We start from the raw sequence: 17,990 nt of genomic DNA, 5'->3' as shown, positions 1-17,990 counted from the left end.
CATCTCTGCTGCTTTCCTCTCTCTCAAATCAGTTTAAAAAATTAATAAAAAACAAATAAAAACAAAATCCTACATGGTATTTACAAGGTTCTCAAACACATGAACAGAGAGAATCTTTTCAATTCTTGGCCCAAACATCACAGAGAAATAAATGAAACTGATCATACTTCTGATCCTGACTTACATCCTATGGTCATAATATAAAATGAATTATTCCTGTAAGATGTGAATCACCTTAAAATGTAAATGTGCTATTCCTTCAAAATCAAAAGTTCTGCCTTTAAAAACCTTAATTTTTGTCCAAAAATATATAAATCTTAGATTCTAAAATGGTATGTAAATTCATATGCACACACAGAAAATTCCTTTCAATAATATCAACTCATCTTTAGGAATCTACCTTCTGGAACTTTGAGTTCCTACTATTTAACAAATTTTCTCCTAAACAAATCCTTATAATCTGTTCTCTAGATAAGGTTCCCAGTAACAAATCCACGAATCTCCAAAGTCTCATATCTAGTCTCTTTAGAAAGGAAAATAAACGAAAACAGACAAGCTCAAGATGACTTGCCATTGTGCAAAAGAGCTGTCTTTGTAGTCTTCCAAAGTGTCAGTGTGGTGGAAGGCAAAGATAAGCTGATAAACTGTTCCAGGTTAAAGGAATCGAAGAGATCTGACAATGATGCAGTGTGTGATTCTGGATCAGACAACTGATAAAGTTTTAATATGGGCTGTATGTATATTTGCTATAATAATAAATACCTTAAAGTTTTCTGAATGTGGTTATTACACTGTGGTTAAGTAAGAAATACATAATGAATATTTAGGAGTGAAAGATCATAAATGTCTACAACTTACTCTCAGATGATTCATCATTAACATCATAATGGTGGTGGAAGAACAGAAGTAGTAATAAATATATACATATAGAGAAAGCAAAGGTAACATAATGCTTACAATTGGTGAGACTAGGCAATGGACATGGAGGTGTTGTTGAGTCTACCAATCTTGTACTTGCTTGGCAGTTTATAATTGTTTTTAATAAATGTTCAGGGGATATTAAAAAGGTAAAAATTTGCATTGTGACAGGAAGAAAATAAGACTTTCTCAGAGTCACTCACTGAACAATGAGTTAAAGAATAAAACACCTAAGCCAGAGTTCAATCACTAGATTATCCTATTTTTTCTCCCTTTCTTTTTCATAAAGTCAAGGTACTAACATCCCCTTACTGAAGCCTATGTTAATTTCAATGTGCTTTAAAGCAGTTTATAAAGTGTAATCTAAAACCTTTTGAACATTCTCAATTAGAAATGTCAGCACATGTTCGAAGCTTCTCAGATCATAGTAAGAGTCGGCAGGCAGTCATTTTCCCTCCACACGTTTGTAGAGATGAAGCTCTGTAAGGCCAGAGCCACAGCCAGCCCTCACCTGGGAGACTTCCTTGTTCATAATGAGTCCTCCAAACAGACAGGTCGGTCAGTGCTCTGCAGGGCCACTTCCAGGGGAGGAGGGAAGACGCTCTCCAGAGAGGCTTTAGTCTCTTCGCTCCAACCGCATTTAAGGACAACTATGCAAACAACTAAAGCAAAGAAAAGAGAAAGAAGCAGAAGGGAGGTTAGACTCTCATTCTACTGTCTGAGAAATGATAAAGGTCAGAATGCTAGGGAAAGAAAATACACCTTTTAAGGCCAAGTCAAAAAAATATTTCCAAAGACAATGGATAAAAATCTGGTTTTGCAGCTAAAGTCATTTTTGGTCATTAAATACATATTCCTGCTTAAGACTTCTACTTATGTAATACCTAATTACATTCTGTCTTTAACCTTCTATAAGACCCATTTATATGTCTTTTATTGGTACATTATTTTCTGGCTGTATTTATATGTTTATCCTTTTTTCTACTTATGAATACTGTTTTTTCATATTTTCAGTTTGGATTTATTTCCTTGATTTCTGTAATACTCCTCACCATGTATTAAAGTTGCTATATGTCACTTTAAATTTTTTACTAAAAAACTTTGTAAATATTCTATATTCCTAATATTTAAAAGTGCAATTCATTGAGTTCTAGTTCCAGGAATGATGGACTAGCTTGTATTGAACTAACTAGCTCAGAAAAAACAATTAACTCTGGACAAAGCAGGAAAGAAAAACTGTTCAAAGACATTGACAAGTGACCAAAGACAGGCAGAAATGTAGGGGACTGGATCACTGAAAGAAAAGAACCACACTGGATGAGATCTACCTGCAAGGCTTTTCCTTAAGAGAACTTTTCCCAGTACACCCCTTAAGTACTGGGAGGCTAGACCTAGAGGAGAAGACCACAGCCCCACTGGTTTGAGGCACTTGAGAATGTAATTTTCAGAGCTGAAAGAAACCCAGATAACAGGAGGGGGAGATCATGGCAGGAAGGGTGGCACGGTTACGGGAGGAAGTGCAGAAACCCAGAGACGGGTGACACACAGGACCGAGGACGACAGGAAGAGCAGAAAGGAGGAGAGAGAAAAGAGAAGCGCTGCTCTGGTGTTTGTTATTGTGAGGTCAGTAAGCCTATTGTTCTTAAAAGGTCTCTCTTGAGTAATTACTATGCAATTACTTATGCTATTCAGAGCTTACTACTAAAAGTCTTTCCTCACCACCTCTCCTCTAGGATTCCAAAGCAGGAGACTCAATATGAATGATCTGATCGGATCGGATCTGATCCAAACTCCTAATGGATCCCCATAACTACTGGGCATGCCGGGGGTTTCCCATTAATAGTTCCAATCTTCCCCTCCTGGGCAAGGCCTCTCTGTCTTCGTTATCTGCTTCCAGTGCGGGACTCTGACGTAAGAGCTGGCGAATGCAGCACCTCTATTGCTTTAATTTCATTTATTAAATTATTCAATTTAACTTATTCAATTCAATCTGGTTTAAGGATCAGATGAGGAAGCAAGATGCTAGAAGAGTACCTATAACGCAGTTAACATAGAGCAAAAAGGAAATCTATAAAACGTTCTTCCTTTGTTATTTTGAAGTTAGGCAGACATGCAGAGCCAGAACTTAAACATATATTGAGAAAAAGAAAAAATAAATATCTATGGATCTACCATGCATTAACAGTAAACATTTCTGACATATTTATTTTCTTTTTTAAGCATTACCAATAAATCAAAGGCCCCCATATGCACAGAGCCCACTCTGTTCATTCCCCCTCCCTCAAGTGGAAATAACTATCATCGTGAATTTAATACATATCCTTCTGGTTAACTTTTTAAAAAGATTTCATTTACTTATTTTAGAGAGAGGGGAAGGGAAGGAGAAGGAGAGGGAGTGAAACATCAATGTGTGGTTGCCTCTAGCACACCCCATATTGGGGACATGGCCTGCAACTCAGGCATGTGCCCTGACTGGGAATCAAACCAGTGATGCTTTGGTTCGCAGACCTGCGCTCAATCCGCTGAGCTACACCAGCCAGGGCTGTCCTTCTGGTCAATTTTTTATATCATATAGATATAGATATCAAACAATATATACTAAAGTTCTTATGTTTTAAAATATACATGTTGAAACTGCACATTACACATAGCCTAGATTTGCTGATTTCATGCATTATGTTTTGGAGTTCTATCTATCCTTGCTGAAGTGTGAGAGTGTGTAAGTGTGAGTGTGTGTGTGTGTGTGTGTGTGGTGGTTGTTGTTCATATGTAGATGTAAATATACCACATCTTAACCATTCTTCTTTTGTCTGTAAACTTCCACTATCACAAATAATGCCTTAATCAGTGTTCTTGTACATGGCTTCTTGTTCCTATTTTCATATGCACAAGTGCAAGAAATACGAACAGCAGCGTGCAGAAGTAGGATTTCCGAGCTGTAGTATTTGCATACTTGCGTCTGTCTAACCGCTGCCAGACGACTGCTCCACTACCACTAGCAGTGAGAGAACCAGTTTCTCCGTGTTCTTTCCAATGCTCAGTCTCATCAGACATTTTCTAACCAGACTGATGAATGGAAATGGGATCTCATTTCAATATGCGTTTCCCTGAATGTTATGGAGACTGACATCTTAGTTGGCTGAGATTTGATATCAATGTGAAAAACCTGGCTCCCATTATCTACCACTTACTTACTTATGTGTTCAATACCTATACACATGTAAAGCAGTTTCAGAACTGTGAACCTGAGCCCCTGTAAGAAACAAATCTACCAAGTAAAATACAGGTACTTTTTAAACTTTTGTATTTACTTATTTTTATTTTTAATCCTCATCCAAGGACATGTTTATTGATCTGAAAGGGGGTGGGGGAGAGATATTGATGTGAGGGAGAAACATCCATCAGCTGCCTCCCGTACATGCCCTGACTGGGGATCGAACCCGCAACCTAGGAGCCCTACAACCTTTGGTGTATGGGATGATGCTCCAACCAACTGAGCTACCTGACCAGGGCAAGTACAGATATTCATGTACCGTTCCTTTGTTTTTAGATTTTTTTTCTTCTTGGGTTAGTCAGATTCTTCATAAAATATTCTTCCAGTTTCCTGCATGGAGGATAGAGGCCTCAGTTTGAGAAGCCCAAATCGGAGAACACAGCAAGGACATTCAAAAACCCCAAGGCTCATAGAATCACCTTCCACCTTCAATGTGCCCGGTGTCCCTTAGCCCAGAGGCCCTCCGTTTTAACAGAAAATATACTTCGAGTCTCACATTGCATTAGCACAGGGGCAAAGAGCAAAGGAGACTCAAGTGCCTGTTTCTTCAACAGCTTTTAAACAATCTTCCTCATTTCAGTCCCTGGCCCTTCTTTACCTCCGCTTCCACAGTTACGCCACACAACCAGTGCCGGAGTTCTCGAAGATTCCCGAGTACAAATCCAACTGGTCCTTAGCTTTCTCCACTTAAAACTGGGCTTTCTTAGGTCTAGTCAGTGTTACACTATCCTAGTTGTTTTCCAGCCTCAAAATTTTTGTCTTTTTTCTCCCATTCTCCTACATCTCTGGATGTGTGATTTAAAAAACAAAAACAAAAGGAAACAAAAGCCCAACCCTTCTTAACTTTATTTTTGTTGTTGTTTAACTAAATGGTGGTTTGGGAAGAGAATAACATTAAATGCATGCTCAATTTGCCACCTTTACCTGGAATCAAATACTATATTGTTATTTGTAATATTTCATTTCCTTTTAATTTTCATATCATTTCTTAACCTTCTAAAAGTTTTGCTTCATGTATGTTAACACTTTGTCTTTTTGAGAATCTTAAGTCTACCACCTTGACATTCTCAAAAACCAATTATTAATTAAAATTACTCAATAACAAATAATTATATGACAGAGAGAATTATTAATAGGCAGTAAAGGCCAATACAACCATAAAAAAAATAAAAGTTTAGAAAAAGAATCAACTGTAGACAAGGAAATGCCTCCCCACACACATGAGTTGGGATCATGGATTTTGACTTTGGGAAAGCAGGGGAAAAAATTCATCTTATGCCAGCAACTGTCACCTCTGAGATGAGTGTCAAAAGAAGCTGTGGTCTAACATTCCCTGTAAGAAGTGAAAGACCCTCAAACCTCTAAGGCCAGTAGATTCTCTTACCCCGAGACTTTAACTGTGAAGGTGAGGAAAGTAACTTTGTTACTAGTAACACGTAAAGTTACTGTTTATACATTAGTTGCTTTAATAAAATTAGTACAGATACAAAGTTACCTTACTAGAATGTAACATTAAGTTACTATGTCTTAACATATCTTCTTTATTATATACCTTTTGATGAGGAGAGAAAGAAACAATGTTAGTCAAAATTCCCAGTGTGCTAGGACTTATAGCTTAAATTAGCTATGCTGCCATCCAGTAGTGGGTCACTGTTATCAATAAACCATTAATATTAGTGATAATTATACATTACTTTGGCAAAGATTTCATAGTAACTTGTATTCTTATTAATTCTGCCCTAAATAAAATTGAATAAAAAAGAAGGCATCTTAAAAATTGTGTGAAAAATGCCCTGACTGGTGTGGCTCAGTGGTTTAAGTGCTGGCTTGCAAACCAAGGAGTCTCCTGTTCGATCCCCAGTCAAGGCACATGCCTGGGTTGAGGGCCAGGTCCCCAGTAGGGGGCATGCAATAGGCAACCTCACAAACATGTCTCTCTCCCTCTCTTTCTTTTTCCCTTCCCCTCTCTCTAAAAATGAATAAAATCTTTAAAGAAAATTGTGTGAAAAAAAATAAGTTTTTTGCGGGGGGGGGGGGGAGACTGCAAGATTTCCATGAGAACAAAGAAAGAATGATGTTACCAACTTTCCCATTAGTGCACGCTCTTAAATCACAAAAAACGATTTAAAGAAAATTTGAAATCAAGCCATCCAATATTAACATTAAAAAAATTTAAATACATATACATTTTATTTATTTGAATTCTTCATAGTGTGTAGTTGCTTTTTCTTATTAATGGTTTGTGAAAAGAAGTCCTAGAAAAAAGTAAAGACTTTAAAAATAAAATTTAGTTTTTTAATAGAATGGCAATACTTATTTTCTTTGTTGATCTTTAATTTTTAGAAGGCTGATTTCACTATGCTTATAATTATGAACTGCTTTTATGAAAACTTTGCAATCTCTCTATAGAAAAAATATTTTACACAAAGTTTTGGGTTTCTTAAAATATCTGGGCATATTCATGGATATTATTAGAAGACAAAACTCTATCATGTTGGAAAAATAGGAAAACTGTTGCTCCGTGCTAAAAGCAGGAACTGTAAGGGGACTCTAGCTGCAAAATAAATTTGGTAAATAACAAGAACTCTACCAGTGGACCAGTATTAAAGTTTGTGGACCAATTCTACCAGTGGACCACAAACCCAAAGAAATGTTTCGTGCACATGTGCAACAAGAGATGAAAAAAAATGTTTGTGCTAGCCATGTTAGTAAGAGCAAAATATGGGAACAAGCCAGATGCCCATCAATGACAGAACGAATTAGTAAACTCTACAGCATTGATACAATAGGGCTTCACACCAGTGAAGTTAGTTAATTGAGCGTCAGCTATCTACATCTGCCCTTAGGCAACAACACTCCCTTCTTACAACTGGTATAGCAGAGGATCATGATTGAAAGTGTGGATTCTGGAGCCCAGCTTCCCCATTACTAATTTTCTGACCATCTCTCCATGCCTTGGTTTCCTCATCTACAAACCAGGATAATACTTGTACCTACTCAAGAGTTGTTAGGAGAGTAAACATTTAATATTTTAAAGTTACTTAAAACAGTGCCTGGCACACAGTAAATACTGTAAAGTGTATGATTAGTCAACAGACCACAGAGAACTAGTTGAATCTCTCTTTTACAGGTCAGCAGCCACCTTCCTACTAACTGATGGCAGCTGCCAGGTTTTCCCTTAGTTTTTGTCAGACTTGGGTACCGTGCACTTCTTTAATTATTAATTTCAGCAATATATATACTCAGGGACTTTTATATACCTTCATACACCTTTTTGGGTTTTAAGATTATTTACTTATTTACTTATTTTTAAAGAGACGGAAAGAGAGGGGGGAAGAGAAGAAGAGAAACATTGATTTGACAGAAAAACATCCACTGGTTGCCTCTTGTAGGTGCCCTGACTGGGGACTGAGCTCTCACCCCAGGCACATGCCCTGAGAGGGAACGGAGCCGTCCACCCTTCCTTCCCTCTGAGGGGTGATGCCCAACCAACTGAGCCACACTGGTCAGGCATGTGGCTTTTGCTTTTAATGTACTTCCTACTTTTAAGAAGACACCGATGCTTAAGTACTAAGTTTTAAAGATAAAATAAAAAATTTAAAACTACAGTAAGAAGCCAATCCATAGTACTTTGTTGTATCAATTTCTATTTCTTGCCTCTTTTGGAAATAGGCAGATCATAACCTTAAAACCAAAATGGTGTTTAACTGCCTGCATCTCAACTACTAAACCTAAAATATTAATGACTATAACAATTATTACATTTAAAGTAACAAACACAATACTACTAATTCTGAATATAGTATAAACACATCTATTTTGGAGATAAGTTATTCTAAAAAAAAATGTCCCTACTGCTTTTACACTCTAGTCCTAGCTCCACACACCAGCAAGCACCTGCCTCTTGAAATCCTTTCCACTTCACCCCCTATTCAAGCACCAAGCCCCACCTAGTCTACTTCAAAAATAACCAACCCACATACATAAAAATCCAATACCCTATTACTGCTTATACCCTTCCTCGTAGTTTTATCTCACTTATAACAGCATCCACAACCCGCAGTATAGCCACTCTCCCCATAGGATTCCCCAGTTCCTCCCAATTTCCTAATCTTTCCCCACCCTACCCATTACAATATACTCTCTGCTGTGAATAACCCCTCCTGTCTTCTGCATCTGCCCAATTCCTATTGATTGTTCAAGCTTCGGCTACAACTCTGCTTCTCTTACCCCAGTAATATAAATCAGCCTTCCATTACACTTTCATAGCTCTTTTTTTTATTCATAGGCATTGTCCACAATTTTTTATTTACGTATTTGTTTGTGTCATTATGTGTTTATTACTTGTCTTCCTCACTAGACTGTATGCTCCCAGGTAAATGTTTCGTAACTGAAACAGAGTAGGTACCCAACATTTTAATAGTTTAATATGTGGAATTAATGAACTTGTTCTAATTCAACAATAAAATGCAGTTAAAAGCTCAATGAGAATGAGGACCATTAAACTGGTCAAAGGACATTAGGAATCTTCCTGAACAAATCCAAGACCAGTACCAGTGACATGAGAGATATACTAGATTGTTATATAAGGAATCAGGCAGAGGTTTGGCGGTGAGAAGGCAGGGAGGTAAGGAGGCTGAAAGGCATAAAGTGCTAGTCTCTGCTAACTGGAGAAAGGCCTTTTCTGTGGCATCATTCTGTCATATATTTATCCCTCTGTTTTTGCCACAAGGCAAAAGAAAACACCAGGGTGCTTGGGGAGAGTCCACATTCAAATTTAAAAATGAAATGTAACACCTAAACTACAAGTATTTAATTCTTTCCTAAAGAGCAACTCTACTAAATAAGGAAGGCAGCTGTTGAGGACTATCAACACTAAGCTGTACTAAATCTCCAAAGCACTATCATAGGATACTTGGCTAGAACTTTAATTCCCAATACAGGTTTTTATATGCGTTCAAAGTTGGCATTTTCTTAAGGCCTAAAACAAAGCAAAGGTTAGATCCCTTCGGGTAAGTTAAAATTGGCACAGACTTCATCAGATGAGTGTTTACACTACACATTACACATTTTTCTATGTGCGGGCCTACGCCACACACTGTCACCTGACAAAAACCTTCCTCCCTTTTTGCGTAGAATAAATAGATAGTAAAGTTAGCTGATAAACTATTTGTATGTAGATATCTCGTTTTCTTTATATGATATTTCTAAATTACATATTATCTTTGAAAATAGAGAAGTGACCAGCCTATGTGCTTAGAGATTTTAATAAGTAATTCCATTTTTTGAAATCAAAGTCATAATCCTGTGGCTACATTTAACTGTCACTTTCCATAGAGTGACACTGTGAATACGGGACACAGGCAGTGGTCTAGCAGAACACAGTGTGCGGCAGGCCAGGGGGAGGGGTCAGGCCCGCTGCTGAAGTGTCGCACACTTGGAGGGTACTGATGATTTTGAAAAGCTGAACGAGATGCTAGTTTAATACACATGGAAGAGAAAGAATTAACAGTTATTAATTAATGGAATGCAAGAATTGCAAAAACAGCTGAGTACACAGTTCTAAGAACCAAGAGAGCTGGGGAAATGGTTGTATGATTGCTAGTGATAGTGTACTTAGCAGTGACTTTGAGTGATAGTGATGAGCATTTTTTATGAACCATTTAGGTATTGCCTGGATATACAAATATAGACATCATATAGGTAATAATGAAAGCTCAAGATTAGTAAAAGAAGAAGTTCTTTCTGCTGAGTTTTCATTACCCAATACCATGAAATCATTCATTTCTAAAGTAATTAGGGAATTAAGTTTTTATTATACATGGTCTCACATATAAACTCTCCTTAATCACACAATCCAAAGTAGCTCCCCCAGTAATGTTCTACCTCACGCTATCCAGTTTTACGTAGTGATCTTTTCTTCCTCTGTGAATGTGAGTGCCAAAGACTACAGTGCCAAGGACTTCATCTCTCATTCACTGCTCGCCCTGAGCACCTGGTACAGTGTTTACCACATACTGAGCTCTTAAATGTCTGAGGATTGAATGACTCTGCTTGTTACAAAAATAAATGATGTGTACTGGATGAAAAGAATAAAAAGAAAATGTTTGATCACTTGGTTTTAAAATACCTTACTAATGTTTATTACCTACGTTTAAAGTTGTAAGAATAGGCCTCTGGTTATCATCATAGTTCATACAGTGTCCACCACCTACTTCTGTAGGGCCCATGAGCTAAGAATGGTTTTTACATTTTTAAGTGGTTGAAAAAAAAAAAGAAGAATATTTCACGCCACGAGAATTCTATATGAAATTAAATTCAATGCTCATAAACACAATTTTGGAATACTGTCATGCTCTTTGTTTACTTACTACCTACGGCTACTTCTGCACTGCACTGGCTGAGTTGAGTTCACCAGCCCCACTCTCTACAAACTGCTCCTCCCTCTCCTTCCTGCCCCGGGAGCTCATGCCTCCACCCCAAGACCCAGCTCAAAATCCACTTATGAGGAATGTTGCTCTTATTCCCTTGAAAAATACTCTGTACAAAATCCTCTACATTGTTTTGTAAAGTACTAAGTGTATATATTGGCTCCCTCATTCAGCAGCGGTTTGTACCTACCATCCATCAACAAAATTCCGACCTGGTAAGTGGACCTGGGCCGAGGAAAATGCCCCTGCTCCTTTCCTCTGAAGTAAGGACCAAAGGGGCAGGAGTAGGAGAGGGGCATGAATCAATGGGAACTGAGTATACAAAATAACTCTTTTATTTTTTTAATAAGGAGAAATACAGACATTTATTTTCTTAAAAGTATATCTCCTGATTATAAAAGAACCACTTTCTTTATGAACCAAGAGTAGGAAATGAAAGTTTACTTAGTAACAATTTTTTCCTAAAATTAATAACACATTATGGCTCCGCCTTTCCCTTTCAGGGTTTCAACCTTTTGGCATCTCTGGGCCACACTGGAAGAAGAGTTGCTTGGGCCACACATTAAATAGACTGCAACACATAACCACAAAAATATCTCATAATGTTTTAAGTAAATTTATGATTTTGTGTTGGGCCACATTCATAGCCATCACAGGCTGTGGGTTGGACACCTCTGTGAATCAACAGTTCTCAATTTTTTCTTTGGTTTAAGGATCCTTTTACACTTTTAAAAATTACTGAGGAGTCCAAAGAAGTTTAGTTTATATAAGTTATCAATATCTATTGTATTATAAATTAAAACTGAGAAACTCTTAGAATATTTAATAGCCCCTTTAATAACCCATTTTTTTCCTTTACCACAAATAGGAAATGCTAAAGGCAATAAACATAACAGCTGGGTACAATCACCTTGATTTGATAAGTCACTGGCTTTCCTTTCATTACTTTTGCACCCTCGGTGTCTAATCTTTGATAAATTGCTTTTCAAATGAGAGTAGCTAAATGGTCAGTAAGGGTAGATGAGAATATGAATAGATGAATGAAAAGTCATCACTATTACTATTGGCAAAATTTTCAAGTATACGTCTCACTGATTTGGAATCTAAGGTCATATTAGTTTGCAGAAAATGTCAATGAACCTTCAACAGTCTGTAAAATTATGTTCTTTCAGGCTCATATGAGTTTTTTCAAGAAGGTTCACCCTGTAATTTTAAGTCTAAAACAAACTCAAGTGAATACTTTCCAAGAATAAATTAAGAACTACAAAAAAGAATTACTACTTAAGATGCAATGATCTCCTTTTAATGAAGCTTGTACCAGAGGAGAAGAATCTAAAAGGTCCTGTTAATTGTTGACCACAGTAGAAGAAATGTTTTAAAAAACCAAAACCTACATATTTGTGTAAACTCCTCTCATTTTAATCTAACAAAAGCAATAATGGTAACATAAGTAGTAACACCAAATTCATAATCATAATTGAAAAGACAGTACAAAATGTCTACTCTTTTCTATTTAACCATCTGGAACATGTTACAAACTCCCTGAAAACATGAAAAATTTGCAAGTATAATTACACTCTGGGACTATTAGCATGGCATGCTTCAATAAATACTCCTAATAGGATCTGCTGATATAATAATTGGCATTAAAACCAATGGATTTTCATTATTTGGTTACTTGTTCTAACTGGCTAAATACTCAAGAAAACCAAAAAACTGTCCCTTGAATGGAAACAAGCCAGGGCAGAGTGTGACAGGTTGCAGAGGCAGACCAGAGGCGGCAAGCAAAGAGCACAGATTTGCAGATGCCCGAATTCAATTCATATGTTTCCTCTCTTGCTTTCTCTCTTTCTTCCTCCCTTCTCCCACCCCCAACCCTAAAATTTGGCATAACTATCTGTATTCTCATCAAAAGTGACTCTTTTTAGGGTTAAGAGAAAATGTTATATTACATCTTGAGCTGGCTAAATTACAGTTGACTGAAGGTCTTCAGATCAAACCTCAATAAGAAAAAACAGTTAAAAATTATTCTATTCTTGATGGTTTGGGAGAATTGAACACTTAGCTACTTAACTGGAAAGGCTAAGCAAGGGAAGACCCAGCCAGCTAAGGTCTTTAGGAAGACAGCTCTGGCAGCTGAGCGATGGAGGCAGGAGAGATGCTGTGATGGTCTAATTCCACCACAGTGAGCAGCTGGGTTTTCGCAGTAACAGTTGGGGTGAATGAGACACTGGTACAAATCAGTAAGAAGTGGGGGTAAAAACAAGACACCAAATTGTCTGTGTGTCACATTTATTGTACAAGTCTAGAAAAGGCAGGTCAATAAAAACCACCCATAACGGTTCCATCTAGAATTAGTTAATGCAAAGATCTGTTTATATATTCTTCTATGAATAGAGGTACATACGTAGTTTTGTTTTAATGATCATGGTATCATAGTGTGCATACTGTTTAAGAGCATCTTTTCACTAAATTTATGTATATTTCCATGTTATTAAACATTCTTCAGCATAGTTTGCAATGTCTGTAAAATATTTGTGTGTGTATGTGGTGTGTCACAGTTTTTAGGCAAGGTGATGGTGCAGGACTTGAGATTGGGTCTAATTTCTTGCTGTTAAAAACAATGCTATGATGAGGCATCTTTCTTGCTGAAACTTTGATTACATTCAGGATTATGTTCTCTAAATAAACTCCTACAACAGACTACATTTCCTGGCATGGGAGACAGGATGGACATTAATGCCATTTAGCCAAGACAGAGTTTACAGGAGATAACAGATGTCTGAGGGAGAGGCTAATGAATTCAGTTATGTACACATTAATTACAAATATGACACCCAAGCAGATAAACCCCGCTGACTTCCAAAGAAGTGGGATATGAGGTTTTTGGAATCCTTGGTAGTAGAGTGGGTGAGATGACAGAATAAATCACTACAAAAACAATCTAACATTTAATGAAGAGGCCTATTAAAGCTGGAAGATCAAGTAAAAGAGAGAGAGAGGAAGAGAGAGGTAAAGCGAGCAAAGGTAAGAGGAGAAAATCAGCAAAACTTGAGGGTAGAATATCATAATGTCCACTTTTGAGATTTATTTTTGAACCCGCCTGAACAACCACAATCCCTTTACAACAAAACAAACTCTTAGAAAAATGCCCAAAGGCAGTCAAGAGTCCCTGTAAAATAAACCCCGATGAAGCACGAATAGTCCCCACAAAGACACCAGGAATCCAGCACATCCCAACACACCGGAACTCTGAGTCCGCATGCTTTTATGCTCCATGTAACTACCCCTCTCCCCAACTTCACGCTATAAAGGTCAAAACAACGAAGAATTCTGCATAAGTTTGTGGGGTTATATTTGGGGGGGAATATAGGGAGTTGCCTACAACGAGTTTTCTCCCTTCAAGGTTTTGGCTAGTCCTACTATGCTAAGATTTATTATCACCATAGACATGTTCACAATTTCAATCCTATTTTACAAACTTTCCTAAGTGTCTTTTCCAGAATTTTTACAAACTTGATTTCATTTTTCCTTTATTCTTTCTACCCTCTGCTTATGCCTTTGGGATGAATAGTAGAGCAAATCATTGTCATACTCATAACTAGCCATAAAAATCAATGTCCTACAGAGCAATGTAAGTGAATTTTAGAAATTTAAAAGACCTTAAGAACATATACAATATACTATTTTAATAAAGTTCAAGAATAAGCAATCAATAAACTATTATTTAGGTACAGATATATATGCAGTAAAAACATATTTTTAGTAAGTTTTTATTTCATAACTCACAAATTCAGTATAGAGTTTACACTTGGGGAGAAACAGGAGAGTTGAGGCTTACACAGGCAATTTTCACTTCTAAGGTTGGGTAAACATAATACTGCTTAACATACTAAGCAATACTTTAAAACTTATTTTTTATTTGTTTTAGATTTTATTTATTAATTTTTAGAAAGAGGGAAAGGGAGAGAGAGGGAGAGAAACATCAATGTGTGGTTGCCTCTCACATGCCCCCTACTGGGGCATGGTCCCCTACTGGGGACCTGGCCTACAACCCAATCCACTGAGCTGAACAAGCCAGTGCTTATTTTAAAATTTGCTTTTTAGTGAAGGACAGTACATTTTTAATAAATGGATTAATAAGATTACAGAATAGTATTTTATGGTGAATAACTCAAATATTTCAAAATACTCTATTTTCTTATTTATTAAGTAAAATATACTGTGTTAATCACCTAGAGAACTATTAGCCAAGAAACTACTAGTTATTACATAAATGTAGAAAAGAATTTAGTTTATTTAAAACCTTTATTGGTTAACCATTCAGTAAATTATAATTAATATACTGACAGCTACATTGAAGTCTCAGTGCTCTTCCTGAATTTTATTTAGAGTGGGTATTTTTTGAAACTACATAGGTAGTAACAAGGAATAATTAAGGGGGAAGACATAATGCTTCTTATCATGATTAAGCACATGCAGAAGGAGGAACACTCATATGGTGATCTCTTGGGTAAAGGTGGAATTAGGAGGATTTGTTTTCCAAAGAGTGATCTCCAGAGGAATCCCAATTAATAAAACTATCAGGGAAAAAAAGTGGGATTAAGATATTTGGGAGTTATTAAATCCTTTTCTCCCAGCATTGTTAAAAATGTAGTTTCCTGGATCACTATAAATAAACTTTTTTGTAACTGAAGCTACACAATTGTGGAATGTTTTCCATATAAATTGCATGAATATTTTAAACATTCCATTCTGTATTAACTTTGTAAGCAATAAACCTTAACAATACCAGATATTATATTTGTATTGTAAGATGATAACATGTACTGCCCTGGCTAGTGTGTTTAGTGGATTGAGTGCTGGCCTGTAAACCAGAAAGGTTTCTGGTTTGATTCCCAGTCAGGGCAAATGCCTGGGTTGCAGGCTAGGTACTCCACTGGGGGCATGCAAGAGATGACTGATTGATGTTATCTCTCACACATTGATGTTTCTCTTTCTCTTCTTTCTCCCTTCCCCTCTCTCTAAAAATAAATAACTAAAAAATTTAAAAAGATGATAACATGTACTGAAACCCTGAACACAAGACTACTTGGAAAGGAAATCAGTTTGACTTGATGAAAACTGAGGTTCAGACTATAAGTGCAATTTTCTTCCAGTGATTCCAGTTCTATGCATATCATACCTACTGCTATAACTGCAATCCAAAAAAGAGATTGACCATGGCGAGCAGAAACAGTAAGAGGCAGTGCAGTTTCAAGAATACAGATTAGAATGGGCTTGAGAAGCAAGGCACTGGAAGAAATACTATCATTGAAAGAAGCAAGAGGAGGTAGGCTAAAGCACAATGACAATAGTAGAAAAACACGGCTCTGGACCAAGGAACATCCCAAGTACTGTCATGTTAGGGCCCTGGGCAAAACAAAGTCACGAAAAGAAAGGCATACACACTGTAATGACAAGATAAAGTACATCCAATGGGAAAGAGATCATCTCAGTGCTACCCTCAAGAAATGACCAATACTTTCATGGATTTTTAAGACTGAAAGGCTGAAGAAGAGATTGGGGAGTGAGAGAAGAAAGGTAAATTATACAACTAACTGAAGCTACAGTTTCAGGTCACCAGGGTTCCAATTTAAATCGCAGGGCTAATGGCCTAGTTGGCATAGCTCAGTGGATTGAGCGTGGGCTGCGAACCAAAGGGTCGCAGGTTCGATTCCCAATCAGGGCACATGCCTGGGTTGCGGGCCAGGTCCCCATGGGAGCCATGCGAGAGGCAACCACACACTGATGTTTCTCTCCCTCTCTTTCTCCCTCCCTTTCCCTCTCTAAAAATAAATAAATAAAATCTTTAAAAAATGAAAAATAAATTGCAGGCTAAGGCATATAAAATGATTAATCATACATAATAAGCAGGTAAAAAGAGCGTGTAAAGGTATAAAATAACTCCAATCAAATCAACAAAGGCTTGTTTGTTTTTTATTTTAACAGAGTTTTCTTTTAAAGAAGTATATGTTAGCCACAGCTAAACCTACAACTTGTGGGGCTTTCCACCTGCCCCACTGACTCCACTGCGTGAAACACGTCAAGTCCTATCTATACGGGTTTAAATCTGACGCCCCCCATACATCCTTCCCGAAACAGTCACACACGCAGCCCATTCTGAACCTCTACAGTTTCCACTGTCTTTGTCACAGTAGATACCAACTGCACATTTGATGATTCACCAGAAATCTGATATATCTGGTATCTTCAAGTACTAATTTTGCACTATGAAGTTTGTAATAAAAGTACTCTGGTTACAACAAGTAGAATAAAATTCCTTAATAAGAAGCTCCTATATTTTATGCCTCAACGTGGACTGCTAGAATACTAGAATACAATGCTGTAATACATTTTACCCTACGGAATATCTATTGAGTCATATGAATACACCATTCATCATATTCTACCTGCCTACTTTCTATTATTCCACCTAACTGTGAAAAATTACCATCATTCTTACAGTATCAAATTGTCAGTTTAGGCAAAATTAGTATATCCTCTCTCTTACTTGTGTCCAACACGAAATCACAAAGTTCTGTCAATTCTCTTGACAAATCCTAAAAGATCTGAGCCCTCTTTCTGTAATAAATCTTTGGGCATGTTCTTATCTCCTCTGCTTGGGCTTAGAAGCCACTTCAGTCCAGCACACATGCAGAACAAGAGCTTTAAGAAATGCTTTTATTTAATCACTTGCCTCCCAATTAACTCTCAGAAGGTTTTTTTTTTTTTTAATTGCGAAGCCAAGCAAATACAGATCGTGTATTGAAGGCCCTCCCTCAGCTTGCCCCGCCTTTCCTTGTCCACCTGCCCACAGGGCCTTCAGCACTCTGCTCATCAGGACTCCCCCGACTCCCTATGTAGGCATAGCATGCACACTTTCTTCAAAGTTTGGGCAAAATCCATATTCTTTAAGACTATTTTCCTAAGGTCACCCAATTCTGGTCACTATTCCCAGAAAATTTCCTGACCTATATATAATGTAATACTTGTTCATATGCTTTACTTTTTTCCCCATGCTACACTTATAAATTAGATTCTAATAAATCAATACATTCCTGGTCACAACCATGCATGTTGCTTTATGTTAACTTGTTAGTATTTTTTATACTAATTTAATTTTTTCATAGCTGATTCATTTAATAAAAATGCTGAGGAATCTTTTTTGGTACCCATGATGGTGAATTTTATATGTCACCTTGGCTAAGCCACAGTACTCAGATATATGGTCAAACACCAGTTTAGATTTTGCTGTGAAGGTATTTTTCAGATGAAATTATCATTTAAATCAGTAGACTGTGAGTAAAGCAGATTGTCCTCCATAA

At 37.1% G+C, this 17,990-nt stretch overlaps 1 protein-coding gene across 7 annotated transcripts in view; it reads right to left on the bottom strand.

Annotated features, from left to right (window-relative positions):
• NCOA1 (nuclear receptor coactivator 1) overlaps nucleotides 1-17,990 on the bottom strand; it is a 212,313-nt gene that overhangs the window by 94,700 nt on the left and 99,623 nt on the right. For all 7 annotated transcript variants that reach the window (XM_037146740.2, XM_037146739.2, XM_037146742.2 and 4 more), the window contains one exon: nucleotides 1,430-1,580. The gene's annotated coding sequence lies outside the window, so the exon portion shown is untranslated. The remainder of the gene's footprint in view (nucleotides 1-1,429; nucleotides 1,581-17,990) is intronic.

Source organism: Artibeus jamaicensis, unplaced genomic scaffold (genome assembly GCF_021234435.1).
Source record: "Artibeus jamaicensis isolate MK-2021 breed Jamaican fruit bat unplaced genomic scaffold, CSHL_Jam_final contig_465, whole genome shotgun sequence".
Taxonomy (NCBI): Eukaryota; Metazoa; Chordata; class Mammalia; order Chiroptera; family Phyllostomidae; genus Artibeus; species Artibeus jamaicensis.
This window is presented reverse-complemented; position numbering and strand designations above follow the sequence as displayed.